The following is a 21,676-nucleotide window of genomic DNA, read 5'->3' as shown; positions in this document are numbered from 1 at the left end:
AGTACAGTATCTACACTGTACTTGTTACTAGGCAACAAGGACACTGCCAGCTGTTTTTGTAATTGACCTCAACCAGTGATGCCACAGATTACTTGTAAAAGTAATCTGATTACTGATTACTCCTTTAAAAAGTAATCTAGTTACTTTACTGATGACTTGATTATCAGAGTAACTTAGTTACTTTGAAAGTAACTATGTTATGAAGTCGTCCCCCCTGCTGCTGCCACAACATATGAATTACAACAGGTTTTTTTTTCAAACGCTTTATTGAAAGTGCATAAATTGTTTTTAACTTGTTTCTCTGCACATAACGTAAATTGTTAAACTAGTGCTTCAGCTTCTGTACCATCAAGTATGGTAAAGCAACAGTCTGATGCTCACAGCATTAGAGCAGCCAGCCAGTGGTTTTACAAAACCAATGTATAACATCTAACAAATGCAGGCTGAACTATTCAATTATATCAACTCTAACTATTAAATTGTTTTTATAAATGTCTCTCTATAAACATACAATCAGTCTCTCTTTAACATCATCAAATTAACTGTAAATCTGGCAAATAAGAGCTTTTGCTCTGCCACCATCAAATATACATTAATCAAAAGGGAAAGCAACAATCTCTCCTAACTGTTGAGAAGCAACAGTATACATCAAGAAAATGTTCTTTATGTTTGAATACCTATCCAGTATCTGAAGCTCATGCTCTTAAAAAACTATTAAACGGTACTGCTCCTCCTATGCTATTATTATTATTTATTATTGTGTGCTACTGACAACCTACATACTGCAGTATGGTGTTCCATGTTCATGAATAGTGCAATGCAAAAGAAGTTTAACTCAAAGGTGGAACATACCTGCACTATGGCATCTGGAAGGCCTGCAGTCGTCTTGGAGAGGGTGTCCTTCAGAGCGAGGGTCTTCTGCATCAGCACTTCAAGTGTGGGTAGTAAAGTTCCATAAGGACAGTCACCTTGTAAAATGTCCAGTGCTACAGTCAGAGGCTTCATGGTGGTGCAGTACTCATGCAGGAACTGCTATTCTGTATCTTTGAAGCAAGTGACTCCCACCTTGGTGCACAGAGGTAACATTTCTTCTACAACATATCTCCAGTCCCGACCATTCTCTTCAGCTCTCGCTCACTTGACAGGTGTTTTTTTATTGAAATCCAGCTTTTGCTGTTTGGCTGGTGGACCTCCGAGTCCTGTAGAAGTCGAAGCTTAGGCTTTGGGTTTTTTTCTATCAGTTTGGTTGTGCTGTGTTGTGATTCCAGATGCTTTCAATGCAATTGGATGTGCTGTTTTTAGCGGTAGACAGTATTTTGTTTCCTCCGCATAGTGAATGTTTTTTTCACCCGGCCTAGCTGACACAAACGTGAAGTAGTGACTGAACTTCCAGTGCAAGAAAGCGTTACCAGTGTCTCCCTGCGCCATTGTAGTGGTAGCTCGTTGTTTTGGTAAGCCTGATAATAACAGCCACCGCCCACCAGCATGGTACAACACGTGAGGTTGCGTTCTCAGACACCCTTTGAAAACGTGACATGTGACGTCACTCCCAATGCAAGAAAAACTGCTCAAAATGTATTTTTGACTGTCGAAAACGAAAGAAAATACTGCATTCTGCCTGCATTATGAGATAGTAACGAAATAGTAACGCACAGCCACTTGGACAAGTAACTGCAATCAGATTACTGGCTTGTAAAGATTAACGCGTTAGATTACTATTTTCAGGAAAAAGTAATCAGATTACAGTAACGCGTTACTTAGTCACTGGCATCACTGATCTCAACCCTATATCTGAAATAGACCAAAAAGGTGATCTATTGTAAACCCTATGCAATATGGGGTCTCAAACTCAATTTACCTGGGGGCCGCTGGAGGTAGAGTCTGGGTGAGGCTGGGCCGCATCAAATATTCCAAAAAATGTATCCAATCTTCTCACAAATTCACTAAAACCTCACAAACACCAGCAACTGAGCATTTTCAGTGGTGTCAGTGGACTCATCCACAGCTAGCAAATGCACTGTGCATTTTTTTTCTATCACAAAGCTGTTAATCAAATCATCAGCCAGTATTTCAGTTATTCTGGTTGCTGTGCTATCTGAGGAGGATTTGCTTTTGTTTGCCTTCAAACATGGTCTCCATCACTTCAGTCATACATTATTTTATTATTTATGCATCAGAGAATGGCTTCTTGTGTTTAGCCAACACCCATGCCATTGAGTGAGGACTTGGTTGCTTTTTCACATTGTGACATAGCTTTAACAATAATTCTGCTTGCAGCTTGATATGATGATTTCATTCCATTTATTTTTGTGGTTCTGTGGTGTTCTCCATTAGGCCTGTAGGCGGAGCTCTAACATAGAGTATGTGTTACACCTGGCTGGGTGTGCTCCTGCGCGACACACAAAGTAGAGTGCATGACTGAGCAAGGCAGCTCTCGGTATGGAAGTGAATAAAGTAAGACGCTAGTACTAAAGTGTCCATTCCTCGTTCTTACTACGACATAACATATTGGCGACGAGTGATGTCGATGTTGAACCTAAGCCAACCGGCACCTTTTCTTCAAAACGCCGGAGAGCCAGCCATTCCATTCAAGGCATGGATCCGCACGTTCGAAAATTACCCGCTAGCCATGTCCGAGAAGGAACTACCTGACGCGCGAAAGCGTGCCCTGCTCATCCATTGTTTGGGAGTGGAAGGACAGAGACTTTTCTATACAATGACGGTGGCAGATGATAAGTACACCACAGCTTTATCAGTTATTGGAAAGTTCTTTACACAGAAAGTTAATGTAGTGGCGGAACGCTACAGTTTTCACCAACGTAGCCAACGCAATGGCGAGAGCACGGACCAGTACGTTGCCTCTCTAAAAGAGCTAGCTACAACTTGTGAGTTCGGGGTGATGGAAGAGGAAATGATCCGGGACCAGCTGGTAGAAAAAACCAACTCGGCACGCATCAGGGAGCGACTACTACTGGAAGTTCCACTGACACTGACCAAGGCTGTAATGATCGCTGGTCAGATTGAAACTGCGGTGTCGGAGGCAAAAGTCATGCTTCATGGACAGCCGGAGAGGACGATAGAGGCGGTCCAGTTCTCACGCTCGCGACAGTACAGGTCACAGCGGGGTAATTTGAATGCGTCACCGCAACCCTTGCCTACGCAGTCAAAGCAGGATAAGACATGTTACAGATGTGGCTCTCCTCAACACATCGCCAGCTTTGATGGATGCCCTGCTAGGGATGCACTGTGCAACACATGTAAAAAGAAGGGACATTTTTCAAACGTTTGTCGGGGTTCTAACAGAGTGAGTGAGGTAACTGAGTCTGAGACTGTACCTGAAGTGACTGTATATTGTGCATGGTAGATGGTGCACGCTCTGTTGAAAAGATAGTGTGTACAGTTCAGGTTAGCACAAATGAATGAGACGGTCAGGACATTGAGCTCATGCTAGATACAGGTTCAGCTGTGTCTATTTTGCCCAGAGCGAGTTACATGCAATTATTCCCTAATGCATCTCTTACAACACCAAAGCTAAGTCTTGTCAGCTACGGAGGTAATGCAATCCCCGTCCATGGATGCTTGAAGGCTAGCGTAGCTTTTGGTGACCGCTGCACTGACGCAGATATTTACATTGTGCAAAATGTGTCTCCAGTGTTAGGGAGGGACCCGTTTACTGCGTTACAAATGCAGATACTAGGCGGCAAGGTCACGTCAGCTCAGGGCTACCAGACAAATTCAGTTGCGACCAGTGTTGAGGAAAATACACTTGGGTGTGCAAAGGCATTCACACATCGGGTGAAAATGCGTCCAGAAGTCAGACCTGTACAACAACCACTACGTAGGTTGCCATTCTCAGTTAGAGCAGCTGTATCCCAGGAGATAAAGAGACTGGTAGAGCAGGACATAATCGAGCCTGTAGAGGCATCTGAATGGATCTCACCCATAGTAGTTACTACAAAGAAAGACGCAGTATTACGCCTGTGTAGACCTGAGGGAGCCAAATAAGGCAGTAGTCATAGATGGGTTTCCACTACCCCACATGGAGGAACTGTTTACAGAATTGAGGGGCGCAACACTGTTTTCGACATTAGACCTTCAGAGTGCTTATCACCAGGTTACACTACACGAGGACAGCCGTAGCTTGACGACATTCATTACTCATGATGGACTGTTTTGCTTTAAGAGAGTGCCGTACGGACTGGTGTCGGCACCCAGCTGCTTTCAACGAATGATGTCAATAATCCTCCAAGGTCTGTCGGGGGTCCAGTGCTATCTCGATGACATCATTGTCACAGGTACATCAGTGGAGGAGCACAACAGGAACCTGACTGCGGTGCTGCAAAGCATAGACAACGCAGGGCTCAAGCTCAACTACTCCAAGTGCCACGTCAGGAAAACAGAGCTGAGTTTCCTGGTGCACACAGTGTCAGCAAAGGGACTACAACCTGACGCATCTCACGCTGCTGCTGTGTCTGAGTTACCGCCGCCTACAGATCTCATCAGGCTGAGGTCATTCCTGGGGCTCACAGGGTGGTATTCAAAATTCATCCCAGACTACACCGTTGTCGTGGAGCCGCTGCGAGCGCTGCTCCGAGGGTCAGCAACATTCGACTGGACTCCTGAGGCTCAGCAGAGTTTTGAGGCAGTTAAAGGACTCATAGTTGATAGCCCTGCACTCTCACTCTTTGACCCTGAGCTGCCCACGGTCGTCACTACAGACGCATCGGACTACGGTCTGGGCGCCGTCCTCACCCAGATGCATCCGGACGCCTCAGAAAGGACTGTGGCGTTCGCCTCCCGCACACTGTCCCAGGCAGAGAGAAAATATTCTACTGTGGAAAAAGAGGCGCTGGGCTGTGTGTGGGCAACGGAAAAGTGGAGGACATACCTGTGGGGAAAACACTTCACACTACGGACAGATCACAGTCCCCTGACCACACTGCTCTCTTCAAAAGGTCAAGGTAGAGCTGGCATATGCATAGCCAGGTGGTCCGCTAGGCTAATGTAATTCTGCTATAACATTCAGTACAAGTCCGGCAGAGAAAACGTCACTGCGGACTGCCTGTCCCGTCTCCCACTACCCGGCTCAGAACCTAGCCAGGAGGAGGACGTGGAAGTGGTAGCCCTTGTCTCTTTTTGATCCACTTTTTTCTCCCATTTTCAATTTTTCTCCCATCCCAATTTCGTATCGTCCAATTCAACCCTCCCCTGTCTTTGAACGCTGTTTCATGCCTCCCACAAGCCGGCTGCAATGTGGACTAAGTCATACATAGCACGAGTCCCCTCCGATACTCGAGGTAACAGCAGTCGCATCTTTCCACCTGCGCGGCTCGATCTTTCAGCGTCGGGGGTCTGGGCTTTGGAGGGGCCCCGCCCCCGTCGCTTCCTGATTCTACTGCGCAGGTGCACCAACCGACCTGTAGGAGTCGCTGTCCACAACACCTGATCCCCACCCATCAGTTTCCCTCCCCCTAATACTGCCAATGTGTATTAGTGCGGACGACCAGCTAAACTGAAAGCAATGTGGAGCGCTGGGCTCGAACAGGGAGATGATCTGTTTGAGCCCAGCCTCCAGTATTCGTGCTGAGTGCCTTGCCCACTGCACCACGTAGCCGTCCTGTGGTAGCCCTTGTCTCTAATCTCTCAGCCATCACGGCGGCGGAGTTCAAAGCTGCATGCACTGTCTGCCCGGTGCAACTGAAACTATGTGAGATACTCACCTCCAGATGGCCTAAATCCAAAAAGGATCTAGGCCCGGACCTATGGATGTTCTTCAAACTACAGAACGAACTCTCTCTACAGGATGACTGTGTTGTGCGAGGCACATATAGACTGCTCGTCCCAGAGAGTCTACAGCCCAAACTGATCTCCCTGGCTCATGACACTCACCAGGGAATCGTGAGGACAAAACAGAGACTCAGAGAAGTATACTGGTGGCCTGGCATGGATGCCCAGGTTGAGTCGGCTATCAAAGCATGCAACACATGCCAGTCACATGACAAGTCAGCAGTCACACGCACCTCTCCACTGCAGCCTGTGCCCTATCCTACTGGGGCTTGGGAGAAACTGGCAATTGATGTGGTGGGGCCCTTTGATAAAGCGCCCCTGGACTGTCGCTTTGCAATCACACTAATAGACTACTACAGTAAGTGGCTTGAGATAGCTTTTGTGCCACAGGTTACTTCACGGACTGTGACAATATTCCTATCTACAGTTTTCAGCAGAGAGGGCAACCCGAAAGAGCTTGTCTCTGACAATGGCTCTCAGTTTGTGTCTCAGGAGTTTGAGGCGTTTCTCCAAGACAGGGGCATAGTGCACAGGAAGTCATCTGTGTATTATCCACGTGCAAATGGTGAAATACAACGCTTTAACCGCAGTTTGAAAGACAGTTTGCAGACTGCCTCACTGGAAGGCAAGCAATGGAAGGAGTTTACAACAGACTTCTTACAGGCCTACCGGTCTACTCCTCACTCTGCAACACAGCACTCACCAGCAGAACTGTTGCATGGTAGGCCTATGCGCACCAAACTCCATGTGGCTGGATTTCAGATTCCACAAGCCACACCACACTCGTCGGAGGACATAGCCGCCAGAGTAGCCGAGCAACAGGACAGAAGCAAGGTGTACACGGATCAAAGGCGAGGTGCGAAGAGTGTGTTATTCCCATGTGGCTCATACATTCGGGTTAAGAAACCTGGCATTCTGCCTAAGACTCAGTGCAAGTTCTCCAAGCCACTCAAGGTGGTGGGACAGAAAGGACCGCACATCTACATGCTGTCTGATGGACGCTGTTGGAATGCTTCCCATCTGGCACCGGTCTCTCTTTGGAGAGGAGAGGGGGATGGCGAGGGGTCACCTTTGGACGGTGACATTACAGCAGTGCCACCTTCTGACACACACAGAGAACCTGTAAGACAGGCCAGGCCGAGACGAGCACCTGTGTGGACTCAGGACTTTGTGATGAGCCACTGAGAAAAGTGATGTAATATTGATGTTGGTAATGCTGAAAGGTGAAAGAGTTAACAGTTCTGGTTAATTATAATTGTGGCAGACTTGAATGCTAGTAATGCATAGAATTGAAATATGTATACAAAAGTTTATTCTGTTTTTCATAGGCCGGAATAAGAAAGGTAGAGTAAATGTTATTTTTACTGCTTAGCCTTAATGGACTCTATGTTAGTTATAACTTAAGAAAGGTAAGAGTAGCCTACACACTTTGAAATGTTCTTTACTGTTTAGCCTTAATGGATTCTATGTTACAGTTATAGTCAGCCCTGTAAGTGCTGTCTTATTGAGAAGGATATGTGGTGTTCTCCATTAGGCCTGTAGGCGGAGCTCTAACATAGAGTATGTGTTACTGTTAGGGTTTGAAACCAACCTCAAACGCACGGCACAGACAGGTAGTTCAGAGTTAGCCAAATACTAGGGCGTATTTATTTTCAGAGTCAAAAAGGAGCAAGTAACAATCTTGAAACAAAGGGAGACTGCCTTCAGCAGAGTTATCTGCGGCTCTGCAGATCCTCTTGGTGTTCGAGGTGGGGAAACTCCCAGCTTCAACTCGAGGTGGAAAAGAGAGAGAGAGAGAGAGATCAATAACAGTCCACATCACACAGAGACAGTGCGGTCTCCTCCTCCCTTAGCTGAGTCCAGAACAAACAAAACGATATCTTCAGTGTTCACCACAACACACAATTTAGCTGAGGGTCAGTGCAAAACAAAAACGATAATCTTCAGTGTCTCTTCTAAACACACACCCCAGCTGAGTCCAGTGCAAGCAAAATGATAATCTTCAGTGTCTCCTTTAACACACAACTTAGCTGAGTCAAGTGTAAGCAAAAATAGAACTCTTCAGTGTTCTTCAAAACACACAAAACAGAATAGTCCAAAAAGGGGTTTGGTTCAAACTCACCAAAGCGCAAGAGTAAAGCGGGTAAACGAGGCGCAGCTCAAAACGGGGGGAGAAGGTCTTCACCAGCGGCAATCCACAGATGTCCTGGAGGGAGAGTAGACGAGGCACAGCAACAGGCAGAAACAGAAGTATTCAAAACGACCCGACATCGATTGAAGGGAAGTCCCAGTATAAAAAGCCTCTGGGGCGCTAATCAAAAACTATGACAGGTGCGTGCTGGAATTGATACTTGCTCCAAAAGCGTGTGGCGGGGAATGCACCAATCAACACAGTACCTTAAAGGAGCGGAGCATGTGGCGGGGAATGCACCAATCAACACAGTACCTTAAAGGAGCGGAGCGTGTGGCGGGGAATGAACCAATCCTCACAGTACCCCCCCCTCCACGGGAGCCACCCGGCGACCAGCCCGACCCGGCTCGTTTGGGTGGGCACGATGGAAGTCGGTGATCAGGCCGGGGTCCATGATGAGCTGGCGGGAGACCCAGCTCTGTTCCTCCGGGCCGTATCCCTCCCAGTCCACCAGGTACTGGAACCCCCGACCCCGCCGTCGAACGCCCATCAACCGGCGGACCTGCCACTGGGGGTGTCCGTCCACCATCTCGGGAGGAGGCGGGTCCGGAGCAGGAGGCATCAGGGGACTGAGAGAGACAGGCTTAACCCGGGACACATGGAAAACGGGGTGAATGCGCATGGACGCAGGAAGCTTAAGACTCACCGCCGCCGGACTGAGCACCTTCAGAACCTCAAAAGGACCGACGAACCGGGGGTTGAGCTTCTTGGCCGAGGACCGAAGCGGAAGGTCCTTTGCGGACAGCCACACCCTCTGCCCAGGGTGGTACGTCGGCGCAGGGACCTGGCGCCGGTCGGCCCCACGACTGGCGCGCTCCGATGACCGGAGCAGCGCAGTCCTGGCGATCTCCCAGACCCGACGGCACCGGTCGAGATGCTCCTGTACAGAGGGAACTGCCACTTCCGACTCCTGTGCAGGGAAAAGAGGGGGTTGGTAGCCCAGGGATAATTCAAAAGGTGAGAGGCCGGTGGCGGAACTGACCATGGAGTTGATGGAGTACTCGACCCAGGGAAGGAAACGGCTCCAAGAAGCAGGCTTCTCGGCAGCCACACACCGAAGAGCAGACTCCACGCTCTGGTTCATCCTCTCCGTTTGTCCGTTAGTCTGGGGATGATAACCAGAGGAAAGACTGACCGTTGCCCCCAATCCCTTGCAGAAAGCCCGCCATACCTGGGAAGTGAACTGGGGCCCCGGTCCGAGACGACGTCCTGGGGAAACCCATGGAGGCGGAACACGTGGCGTGTCAGGAGGTCCGCCGTCTCGGCCGCCGAGGGAAGCTTGGGAAGGGCCACGAGGTGAACCCCCTTGCTGAACCGATCCACTACGGTCAGCCGGCACGTGTTCCCCTGGGAAGAAGGAAGTCCTGTGACGAAGTCCAACGCCACATGGGACCAAGGGCGGCTCGGAATGGGAAGCGGCTGCAAAAGCCCGGAGGGCGCCTGGTGGGAGGCCTTGCTGCGGGCGCAGACTGCGCAGGCCAGTACGAACTCCTTGACGTTGTTCCTCATGGTGGGCCACCAGAATCGCCGAGCCAGGAAGGAGAACGTGCGATGAACGCCTGGGTGGCAGGCGAACCGGCTGGTATGGCCCCACTGGAGGACCCGGGACCGGACTGAGTCGGGGACGAAGAGGCGATGAACCGATACCTTGCCTGGAGCGGGATGGAAGCGTAGGGCACGCCTTACCACCCCCTCGATGCCCAAGGTGACCACTCCCACCACCCTGCCCTCTGGGAGGATGGGAGTCGGGTCCTCAGTGGTTGGGGCTCCCTTGGAGTGTAACCGGGACAGGGAGTCGGCCTTCGTGTTGCGGGAACCAGGGCGAAACGTCAGCGAGAAGTCGAAACGACTGAGGAAGCTGGCCCATCTTGCCTGCCGGCCATTGAGGCGCTTGGAAGCACGGATATACGTCAAGTTCTTGTGGTCTGTCCAAATGGTGAATGGCTCCTCGGCCCCCTCTAGCCAATGACGCCACTCCTCCAAGGCAGCCACAACCGCCAGCAGCTCCCGATTGCCGATATCGTAGTTCCTCTCGGCAGGGAGGAAACGACGTGAGTAGAAGGCGCACGGATGTACCTTCTGGTCCGTTGCCGACCGCTGAGATAAGATAGCCCCAAGTCCGGTGTCCGAGGCGTCCACCTCTACGATGAACTGTCTCTTGGGGTCTGGATGGAGCAAGACGGGGGCGGTAGTGAACCTCTTCTTGAGGGAGCGGAACGCAGCACCCGCCGCTGGGGACCAGTCGAACGGCAGGGCGGGAGAGGTTAGCCTGGTCAGTGGTTCCGCCACCTGGCTGTAGTTCCGGATGAATCTTCGGTAGAAGTTGGCGAACCCGAGGAAGCTCTGTAACTCCTTCCGAGAGGTGGGTTCCGGCCACTCCTCCACGGCCCGGATCTTGCGAGGGTCAGCCCGGGTCAAGCCTCTCTCCACGATGAAGCCCAGGTAATCGACGGAGTCGGAGTGAAAACGGCACTTCTCTGCCTTGACGAAGAGCCGATTGTGGAGGAGGCGCTCCAGCACACGTCGGACATGCTGGATGTGTTCCTCGAGGGTCTTAGAGAAGATGAGGATGTCATCTAGGTATACCACCACAAACTCCTCCAGCATGTCACGAAGGACGTCGTTCATGAGCACCTGGAATACCGCCGGAGCGTTGGTGAGGCCGAACGGCATTACCAGGTACTCGTAGTGGCCCCTGGGAGTCTTGAAGGCGGTCTTCCACTCATCGCCCTCTCGGATACGGACCAGGTGGTAGGCACTCCGGAGGTCCAGCTTGGTAAAGACGGTAGCCTGGGTGAGAGGTTCGAAGGTGGAGTTCATGAGAGGAAGAGGGTACTTGTTCTTAATGGTGATCTCGTTGAGCTGGCGATAGTCGATGCAGGGTCGAAGGTCTCCATCCTTCTTCCCAACAAAGAAGAAACCGGCCGCCACAGGGGAGGAGGAAGGCCGAATGAGACCTGCTTCCAAGGACTCAGAGATATAACGATTAGGGATGCACCGAAAATTCGGCTACCGAAAATTATCGGCCGAAAATGGTTAAAAAGGCTCTTTCGGCCGAAAGGGTTTTAGCACCGAAAATATATGACCGAAAGTCAAATAACGTGTTGTTGTGATGACGTCATCAAAACGCGACTACAGACATACCGGTAGCATCATAGATATCTATGGTAGCATGCGCAACATGTAACGTGAGCAGCTTGGCAGCTCTTCCTGCATTCTACAGCCTGTGACAACTAACTCCTCTTGGGAGTAGGGATGCCCCCCGAAACCCGGTTCTAAACTAAATTAGAAAAAACCGGAGTATTGATCAGCTCCGACGTTAACGGTACTGCTATCAAGTCTAGGAGCGGATTAGCTACGGAGCTAACAGTGTACCATCCACCTGCGACGCAACGGTGGCAGCAACAGTGGACACTGAGTAATGTTAACGTTATGACGAGTTCATACTACACTACACGTATGCCCTCGACATAACGTTAACGTTACTCCGTTTAAATGAAGTGTTTAATTAGCAGCAATCCGTTGTTGAAAATGTATCGTTAAACCGAAAATAGAAATGCGAGGACAGGATGTCGTCATCAATCGTTGTAGTCTTTTAGTCTTAACAGTCTGGAATTAATGTATGCATTCAAAAGTGCTGAATAAATGTTTTATGGGCACATAGTGATTATTAATATTATTTAAGTTAAGTTTAGCCATAATCATGTCTTTTGCCATAATCAGGTAGCTAAAAAAAAAAAAAAAAAACACATATATATATATATATTTATATTAATCATTTTCGGCCTTTCGGCATTCGGTTTTCGGCCAACTGTTTCCTATTTTCGGTATCGGTTTCGGCCAAGAATTTCCCATTCGGTGCATCCCTAATAACGATCCATCGCTGCCTTCTCAGGGACGGTCAGACTGTAGAGGCGGCTGCCGGGAAGGGGAGCCCCTGAGCGAAGGTCGATGGCACAGTCGTAAGGCCGGTGAGGCGGAAGGGCCTGAGCCCGGGACTTACTGAAAACCTCCTCGAGGTCATGGTACTTGGGGGGTATCGTCGAGAGGTCCAGAGGCGGCTCACAAAGAGGACTCCGGGGCGAGGGACAGGACGCCGCCTGAAGACACTGGGCATGACAGGCGGAGCTCCACCCTCTGATGGTACCGGAGGACCAGGCGATGTGGGGCTCATGCAGCGCGAGCCAAGGCCTGCCCAGGACTACAGGGACAAGAGGAGAGCTGGTGATGAAAAACTGGAGTCTCTCAACGTGGTTACCAGCAATGGTGAGAAGGACTGGGACGGTGCGTTGAGTGATGTCAGCCAGGCGGTGTTGGTCCAACGCGAACACCTCCAAGGGTCTCACAAGGTCCTCTAGCGGAATGTTGGCCTGGGTAGCAAACTCAAAATCCAGGAAGCTCTCGTCAGCACCCGAGTCGATGAGTGCCTCCACCGTCGCCCGTTGGTCCGCCCAGGTCAGGGTGACGCTCATCAGACGACTGGGTGGTGCACGGTTCTGGGAACGAGAAAAACGGCTCACCAGGATCTCCCGGGGTCCCGGCGAGCCTGGTCTTTTGGCCGGGTGGGGCAGTTGGAGATACGGTGCCCATCCCGGCCGCAGTAGAGGCAAAGGCCGGACCTGAACCTGGCCTCTCGTTCAGCCGGACTAAGGTGAGAGCGTCCCAGCTGCATGGTTTCCTACTCGGGCACCGAACGGGAGGGGAAGGGACCACCAGTCGTGGTGGAAGCAGGACGGGCCGCAGTACCGTCACGAGTGCGGGAGGTCTGGGTCACCTCTGGAGGTCCCAGTCGGGCTCTCTCACGCCTTCTCTCCCGGAGGCGTCCGTCGATGCGAATGGCGAGGCTGAATAGGTCCTCGAGGGACTCCGGTTCCTCACGGGTCGCAAGCTGGTCCCTTACAGCGTCGTTGAGCCCCCTCATGAAGGTGAGACGAAGCACTTGGTCGTTCCACCCGCTCTCCGTTGCCGCCAGTCTGAACTCCAGCACGTAGTCGGTGACCCCGCTACTGCCCTGCCGGAAGGTGCCCAACCGAGCTCCTGGGTCCTGGCCATGGGCTGGGTGGTGGAAAACCCTGCGGAGCTCTGCCACGAAGTCTGGGTAGGAAAAACAGAAATCAGCCCCCATTGCCCAGGAGGCAGTAACCCACTGTGCTGCCCGGCCTGAGAGCAGGTTAGTCATGTACGCCACTCGGGCTCCCTCTGAAGTGAATCGGCTGGATTGATGACGAAAAACCAACTCACATTGCATGATGAATGTGGCACAATCCTCGAAGTTACCGTTGAACAACCGTGGTTCGGAGAGACGGCTGCGGGTGGTGCTCTGGCCGAGACTCCTGAAGCAGGTGGGGTTACAAGCAGGGCGTTAAATGCGTCACTCAGAGTTCGTAATTGGTGAAGAATATCAGCCTGCTGATTACCCTGGGCTGTCTGCAGGGTAGCCAGAGAGCCAAGGGACTCCTGAATAGGCAGGACCTGGGCTCGGAGCTCCTGTACAGCAGCCGCAGCCGCACCTAGCTGTAGGCTGTGGTCGTTGGTTAATTCAATCTGGACCGCCAACGCGGTTCTGACTCTGTCTGTGTCGGCTGAGGTCGACATGGTCGGGTCGTAATGTTAGGGTTTGAAACCGACCTCAAACGCACGGCACAGACAGGTAGTTCAGAGTTAGCCAAATACTAGGGCGTATTTATTTTCAGAGTCAAAAAGGAGCAAGTAACAATCTTGAAACAAAGGGAGACTGCCTTCAGCAGAGTTATCTGCGGCTCTGCAGATCCTCTTGGTGTTCGAGGTGGGGAAACAGTGTTGATGCCGAAGCGGCTCTGCAGATGCTCTCCCAGCTTCAACTCGAGGTGGAAAAGAGAGAGAGAGAGAGAGATCAATAACAGTCCACATCACACAGAGGCAGTGCGGTCTCCTCCTCCCTTAGCTGAGTCCAGAACAAACAAAACGATATCTTCAGTGTTCACCACAACACACAATTTAGCTGAGGGTCAGTGCAAAACAAAAACGATAATCTTCAGTGTCTCTTCTAAACACACACCCCAGCTGAGTCCAGTGCAAGCAAAATGATAATCTTCAGTGTCTCCTTTAACACACAACTTAGCTGAGTCAAGTGTAAGCAAAAATAGAACTCTTCAGTGTTCTTCAAAACACACAAAACAGAATAGTCCAAAAAGGGGTTTGGTTCAAACTCACCAAAGCGCAAGAGTAAAGCGGGTAAACGAGGCGCAGCTCAAAACGGGGGGACATGGTCTTCACCAGCGGCAATCCACAGATGTCCTGGAGGGAGAGTAGACGAGGCACAGCAACAGGGAACAACAGGCAGAAACAGAAGTATTCAAAACGACCCGACATCGATTGAAGGGACGTCCCAGTATAAAAAGCCTCTGGGGCGCTAATAAAAAATGATGACAGGTGCGTGCTGGAATTGATACTTGCTCCAAAAGCGTGTGGCGGGGAATGCACCAATCAACACAGTACCTTAAAGGAGCGGAGCGTGTGGCGGGGAATGCACCAATCAACACAGTACCTTAAAGGAGCGGAGCGTGTGGCGGGGAATTAACCAATCCTCACAGTTACACCTGGCTGGGTGTGCTCCTGCGCGACACACAAAGTAGAGTGCATGACTGAGCAAGGCAGCTCTCGGTATGGATGTGAATAAAGTAAGACGCTAGTACTAAAGTGTCCATTCCTCGTTCTTACTACGACATAATAGGTTCTTAGCACTGAATTTTGAGGAAAGGCTGCATCAAAATAACTGTTTTGTTTTGTAGTGGCGTTTCAAATTGCCACTCTTCACAAGAGCTACCGTTTCTTGGCATATTAGGCACATTGGTTTGGTGCTGGGAGGATGCATGCATATTTTTCAGTCCATTCACCTTTGAATTGCAGCGATTGTCACTGTCGACTTTTTTTTTACTGACCATCTTTGAACATGCCATATTTTTCTACTAACTGCCTGCTGGCGAAACTCGGCTACTTGCTACATTTATCTCACAGGGATGAAACTGGGAACGAGGTTACTAGCTACAGTACCTGCAGATTAGACTACCTGTTTAGATGCGCTGTCAAATCTCGCTCTAACTCGGCCCCGTTGAAAGGGACAACACGCATTCCGTGAAGACCCGCCCTACTCTGCTCTGATTCGCAGACTGTGGGTGGGGGGGGGAGAAACGCTGACGGGACGCTGAATGTGATTGGACCAGAGTAGCCAGACAGACACAGACAGCACTGCTTGCAGAGGAGACAGCGGAGAATTTTGAGGATGCCTGCCATAGACACTGGATATATTTTCCTTCCACTTGGTATCATTCACTCCAGAATCACGTTTCAACCAAGTCACTAATGTAACGTTGCTGTCATGAGCCTGCGCTATGGTAGCCTACAAGTGATAAAATAAAGAAAACTTCCAACTCGCACACTAACACTAAACTTTGATGTCAAGTAGGGGGCCGCAAAATATCATCCAGCGGGCCACAATTGGCCCACGGGCAGCGAGTTTGAGACCCAATAGTTAGTATCACAGCGCCACAGTGGTGCAGTAGTTAACACTGGTTAACACTGTTGCCTCGCAGCAAGAAGGTCCTGGGTTCGATTCCCACTTGGGGACCAGGTTGCCGGGTTGCCAGGTACCCAAGTGGGGTATCTCCCGGGCCTTTCTGTGTGGAGTTTGCATGTTCTAACCCGTGCTCGCAAGGGTTTACCCTCCAGAAAAAGAAATAAACCAAATGGAAAAACATGCAAAACAGATCTGCAACGCTGTTGTCTCCCTGGCGAAGACGGACAGGAGCACTTGGATTGGTCCCCGGGTCTGCTCCTGGCTGCCCTTGGGGGGGAAGGGTGGAGGATGGAGGATGGGTGAAGCGCAGAGAGGAACTTTAATCGGCGACCCCAAAAAATGCATGTGTGTGTGTGTTCCTATGTGTGTTGCCCATCCCACATGTGTGTGTTCGCTGCATGACAATGTAGCAATGTGTGCTACAAATAAAGACATGAAGATGGAACCGCTTCATGCACTGATTGAATAAATAACTATTTGCACTATTACCAGTATGGTATTGTTTAATAGAAAAGACAGAAGTTTACTGTGACCTAAACTATTTAATACTTTTGTCCAACAAAAACAATAATAATAGCCTAATAATAATAATAATAATAATAATAATAATAATAATAATATGATGATGATGATGATGATGATGAAGAAGAAAGTGATTTTCATAGTTTCTTCTTTTTTATTTAAATTATTATTATTATCACCATCACCACCACCCACTGGCGTCAGTAGCCTCCCTCTGTAATAATAATAATAATGGATTGGATTTATATAGCGCTCTTCGTGACACCCCAGAGACCCCAGAGCGCTTACAGAGTCCATTATTCGTTCATACACAGTCATACCGGTGGTGGTAAGCTACAATTGCAGCCAGAGCTGCCCTGAGGCAGACTCACGGAAGCGTGGCGAATAATCATCGCCTACGGCCCCTCCGACCACCACCAACATTCATTCACATGCATACACATTCATACGAGGCAAGTAGGTTAAGTGTCTTGCCCAAGGACACAACGGCAGTGGGATGGACATGGGCTTGAGCGGGATTCGAACCACCAACCCTTCGATCATTGGACGACCCGCTCTACCCCTGAGCCACGCTGCCCCACGCCACCCCTGTGTCTGCTATAGTGTCCACAGCAGAGTTACAAGTGGTGACATACTGGAACATGTTGTGATCAGTGATTTCACTACTACGCCCCAAAACTGTGGAACGCTCTCCTGCAGGTCATCAGGACAGCACACTCTCCTGCAGGTCATGAGGACAGCACACTCGGTTGGCACTGCTCAAAACGTACCTTTTAAAAATAGCTTTTAAATGAATTATTATTTTGTTGTCTTATTTTTTAAATATTTTATTATCATTGTTATCATTATTTTATGTATCTTTTTGAATAATTTTATTTGTTCTTTTTTAATGTCTTATTTGAGTGTTATTACATATTTTCTTATGTTTACTATCTAATGTTGCTATTTTATTATTTTAACTATACAATTTGTCTGTCTTTATTATTATTTTATTTGTAATAATTTTATTGTCTTATGTTATTGTCTTACTGTTTGTCTTATTTAGCTATGTTTACTATCTTATCTAGTTGCTTTATTACCGTTTTTATCATTTTAATGTCTTATAATTTTTATCCTTATGGAGTGATTGTAATTATTTTCTTATTTATTTTTTATCCTTTTGTTTAGTTTTTGGAGTAAAGCACTTTGAGCTGCAATCTGTATGAATGGTGCTATATAAATAACATTATTATTTTACATTTATTTTAATTTAAATTTAAAAATATATATTTTAAGACTTCTAAAGAATGTCATGTTTTTAGACATAATATATATATTATTCAAATGGGAGCTAAATATATTATACTTTATTATTATATTACATTATATTATACATTACATTATATTATAAAGAAAATAATAATTTAAAACCATGAATAAAGGGAACTTCCGGTTTGACGACAGTATGTGACGGTCGCATCTGTCACAAGCTCTGCTCCATTTTTTGTTAATTTCGCTTAAAAACCTACTTTATACAACACTAATGTGTTTAAACCTCGACGTATATATTAACTAAGACCTTCAACTAACTATATCAACAGTCAAATGCGACATGCCAGCAAAGAAAGATAACTCAAAAAGCCGTGAAGCAGATTCTCCAACGGCAGACGGCGCGGTGACACGTTCCACATGGGAAAAGCAGATGCTATAGAGCAGTGGTCACCAACCTTTTTAAGCCCAAGATCACTTTTTTTTTTTTGGTGAAGGCAAGATCTACCTATTGAAGCGTTGAGAGAAAAAGACAGCCAAGATTGTACTTTAAACGAAATGACTTTTATGTGCCTGTATTCTAATTACATGCAATGCTTTGGTCCAACATTAAAACGTCAAAGTAGAACTATTATGTACTTTCTCAGTCAGTGCTAAGTGCAGTCAGTGCTAAGTGCAGCATCACTTTTCACATCAAAACAAAAGTAGAACTGTAATGTGTACTTTCTCAGTCAGTGCTAAGTGCAGTCATCTTATGCAGCATCACTTTTCACATCAAAACAAAAGTAGAACTGTAATGTGGACTTTCTCATATTATTAACATTGACAAACATATTTACAATTAGCATTTTATAAAGTAGAACTGTAATGTGTACTTTCTCAGTCAGTGCTAAGTGCAGTCAGTGCTAAGTGCAGCATCACTTTTCACATCAAAACAAACGTAGAACTGTAATGTGGACTTTCTCAGTCAGTGCTAAGTGCAGCATCACTTTTCACATCAAAACAAAAGTAGAACTGTAATGTGGACTCAGGGTAAGATCTAAAAAAAAAAAAAAATTTTTTTTTTTTTTTTTTTTTTATTAATAATTAATTTTTAATTTTCATGGAAAGATCTACAGGGACAGTCTCAAAGATCGACCAGTCGATCAAGATCGATGGGTTGGTGACCACTGCTATAGAGAATAAAAAGCCCGACAATAGCATGGATTCTAACATCCAAACGACCTCAGCCGAGACAGTCATGGAGAGTATTTCACCCGACTTCAAAACGCCGATGACAGATATGATGAAGATCTTAACCGACAAGGTTACTGATATTTCTAAAGCTGTGGAAAGAGCCGAGATTAATGCTACCGCATTTAAGATAGCCATAGAGGCTAAACTTGAAGATATCAAGACACAGGTTGTAGCACAATCCGATCGCATAACGGCGGTTGCAAATACTGGGATCGAATACTCACGGAAGCAAGAGGAGAAGAATAAGGAACTATCTGAAGCTATCGCCGAAGTATCGAAGGAAATGCAACTGGAAAACAAACAGCTCCGGCAGGCAATCCATGACAACAAGGAGGAAAACTTGATCCATCTGCTAGAAATAGAACGGCACGCCCGCAGATTCAATCTCCGTATAGTGGGTTTGGATGAATCAGTCATCTGCACAGATGACAAGTTTGCTGCAGTGCTATTCGAAACCCTAGGTTCTGAAATTTTAACTACAGAACCGATAGTGGACAAACGCTACAGAATTGGATCTGAAAACTACAATAATAACAACAAGGAAAGAGTGATAATTGCTAGTCTACGGGAAACTGCAACAAGAGACACGATTATCAGGGAATCACGCAAGAAATGGGGGAAACAAAGGGAAAAGAGTGTGGTTCTATGAAGATATGTGCAAAGAAGCCATAACTCTGCGGGCCCGCTACAAGGGTGTAGTAAACCGGCTATATGAGAAAGGTTTCCACCCCATCTTACGGTATCCGGCTAATCTTTCCATAGTTGAGGGAGAAGGAAAGAGATTGGTGCTACGTTCGCTTGAGGCGGCAGAAGATTACATGAAGAATATAAAAAGTGGATGACAAGACTCATCTTTCATGGAAAACGCTACAATTGCATGGACATCAAAAACGGCAACATACAAACTTTTGACAACAATGAGAAATAAGTAATTTGATATAAAACGCTAAACACCATATATATATAGATTCACGGTAATATGCAGATCTTGATTTGATACCGACCATTTTGGAACATTCTAGAATTTTCGACTCTATTTTTCTTACATGAAGGCTATGAGTCATAACGGAATATTCTGGAATATACTGGATTGTTATTGTTCTATGGCATGAGGGATTTTCTGGAACATTAAAACATCAATCTGCAAGTCACGAGCGGCGGGCAGCACTCTGGAATACAATACCTTTTTCAATGATGGCCCAGTGAAATAACAACGATATGAGACTTGGTCAGGAAATAGATGTGAAGAACAACGACCACCATAACAGATTAATGATCACGCATGATGGGGGACGATCTGCATACAAGTATTCAAAATTCTCCTTGTCGTTTAGATGTGTAAACATGCGAAGGTATTTAAAAAAAATGTAAGTAGATATTCCCGGATTATATGGGTTTTCGATATCTAATTCTAAACATCACTATTTCTTATTCTTTATTTCTTTATTCTGAAATGTTCTAACCAATAAATGTTAATAGAAAGTTTAAAAAATAAAAAATAAAAATAGGTTTAAATGAGTATACTAATTTAGGTATAATTTTCATTCTGTTATAATCACATTAACGGGTGAGAGGCTTGGTCACAGGTGACATTCTATTAAATTAGAATTAAAAGATTATATGGTATACATAGGAAAGCTTAGTATAAATTGCTCATTCTGGGCAGACCGGAGGTGCAGGAAAGGAAGAAGTTGTACGCGAAGGAGGTATCAAATAGGTACCTTGTACGACTCTGTAAGGGAGGGGGGATCAGGTTTTTTTTTGTATATATGTATGTTTTTATGCTCTGCTCTCAACGGGACCTCAACGGTGGGATGTAAATCCATTGTGAATTCGCACTCCAGAAATATTACCAACAAATACAAATCAATATGTATAGATTATGGCTAGTTTGAATATAATGATCTGGAACATTGGGGGAATAAATAATCAACATAAACGCAAAAGCGTGCTCACATTGATGAAAAACAAACAGGTTGATGTGGCTCTCTTAAGCGAAACACACATTTTAGTGGGAGACAAAGCTACGTTAGCGGACAACACATACCATAACATTAGTCACTCTTCCTTTGGAACGAGAACCCGTGGAGTTGCTATAGTCGTGAAACGGAAATTGAATATTGAATTGAGGGAGTATGGTCTGATGCAGATGGTCGGATAACCATAGCTAAGATTATACACAAGAATAGTAAAATAGAGTTGGTAGCGGTATATGCCCCAAATCTATACGAAACTAATTTCTACACTGCACTCACTAGGGAAATGTTAAACCTTCCAGAATACTCATTTATAATTGGTGCAGATTTTAATGCCATTTGGGACCGTGGGTTGGATAAATCTTATCCCAACTTTTCCAACGACCAAAAAAAGTAATCTAATGCGTTAAAGGATTGGGCAAAGAATAAAGGTGTAAATGATCTATGGCGATCACTCAACCCCACGACCCAGAAGTACTCTTGTCGATCAGCAAGACATAAAACACTCTCCAGAATAGATTATGTTTTCGCAACACCGAGACTATTTGATAACTATGAAGTGGAGATGGTACCCAATGCATTATCAGATCACTGTTATTTACTCCTAAAAGGATCATTTGGTGTACTATCATCCCGAGCCCCAAGATGGCGCTTTAACACAACACTGCTGAATAACAAGGAATTCATTACACAACTCAAAGAAGCTCTTTCAGTATTCCTACCAGAGAATGTGAACTCGGTGCCGGACCCTAGAATATTATGGATGTCGGTAAAGGGAATGATCAAGGATTTCACAGATAGCTTTTCATCCAAAATACGCAAGAATCGATGCTCAAAACTGGCGGAATTAGAAACGCTTTACTCTACATTATTTACTTCTTTACAATATAACGACTCGGCTCGACTGGAATCTCAAGTTAATTTACTAAAAATAGAGATTAACGCCATTTACAGACAACAATCTGAAGTACAAATACGTAGCGCAAGACAACAGCATTACTCTCAAGGTTCCAAACCAAGTCACCTACTAGCTACGCGATTAAGAGTTAACGCAAAATTTGCAAATATAACCTCCATTAAAGCACAACAAGGACTTGTAACAGACACCAAAGAAATAAATGCGACATTCAAAGAATTCTACTCCAACTTGTATAAATCAGA

The sequence above is a fragment of the Notolepis coatsorum genome (assembly GCF_963971535.1).
Source record: "Notolepis coatsorum genome assembly, chromosome: 4".
Classification (NCBI taxonomy): domain Eukaryota; kingdom Metazoa; phylum Chordata; class Actinopteri; order Aulopiformes; family Paralepididae; genus Notolepis; species Notolepis coatsorum.
Note: the sequence above shows the minus strand (reverse complement) of the source record.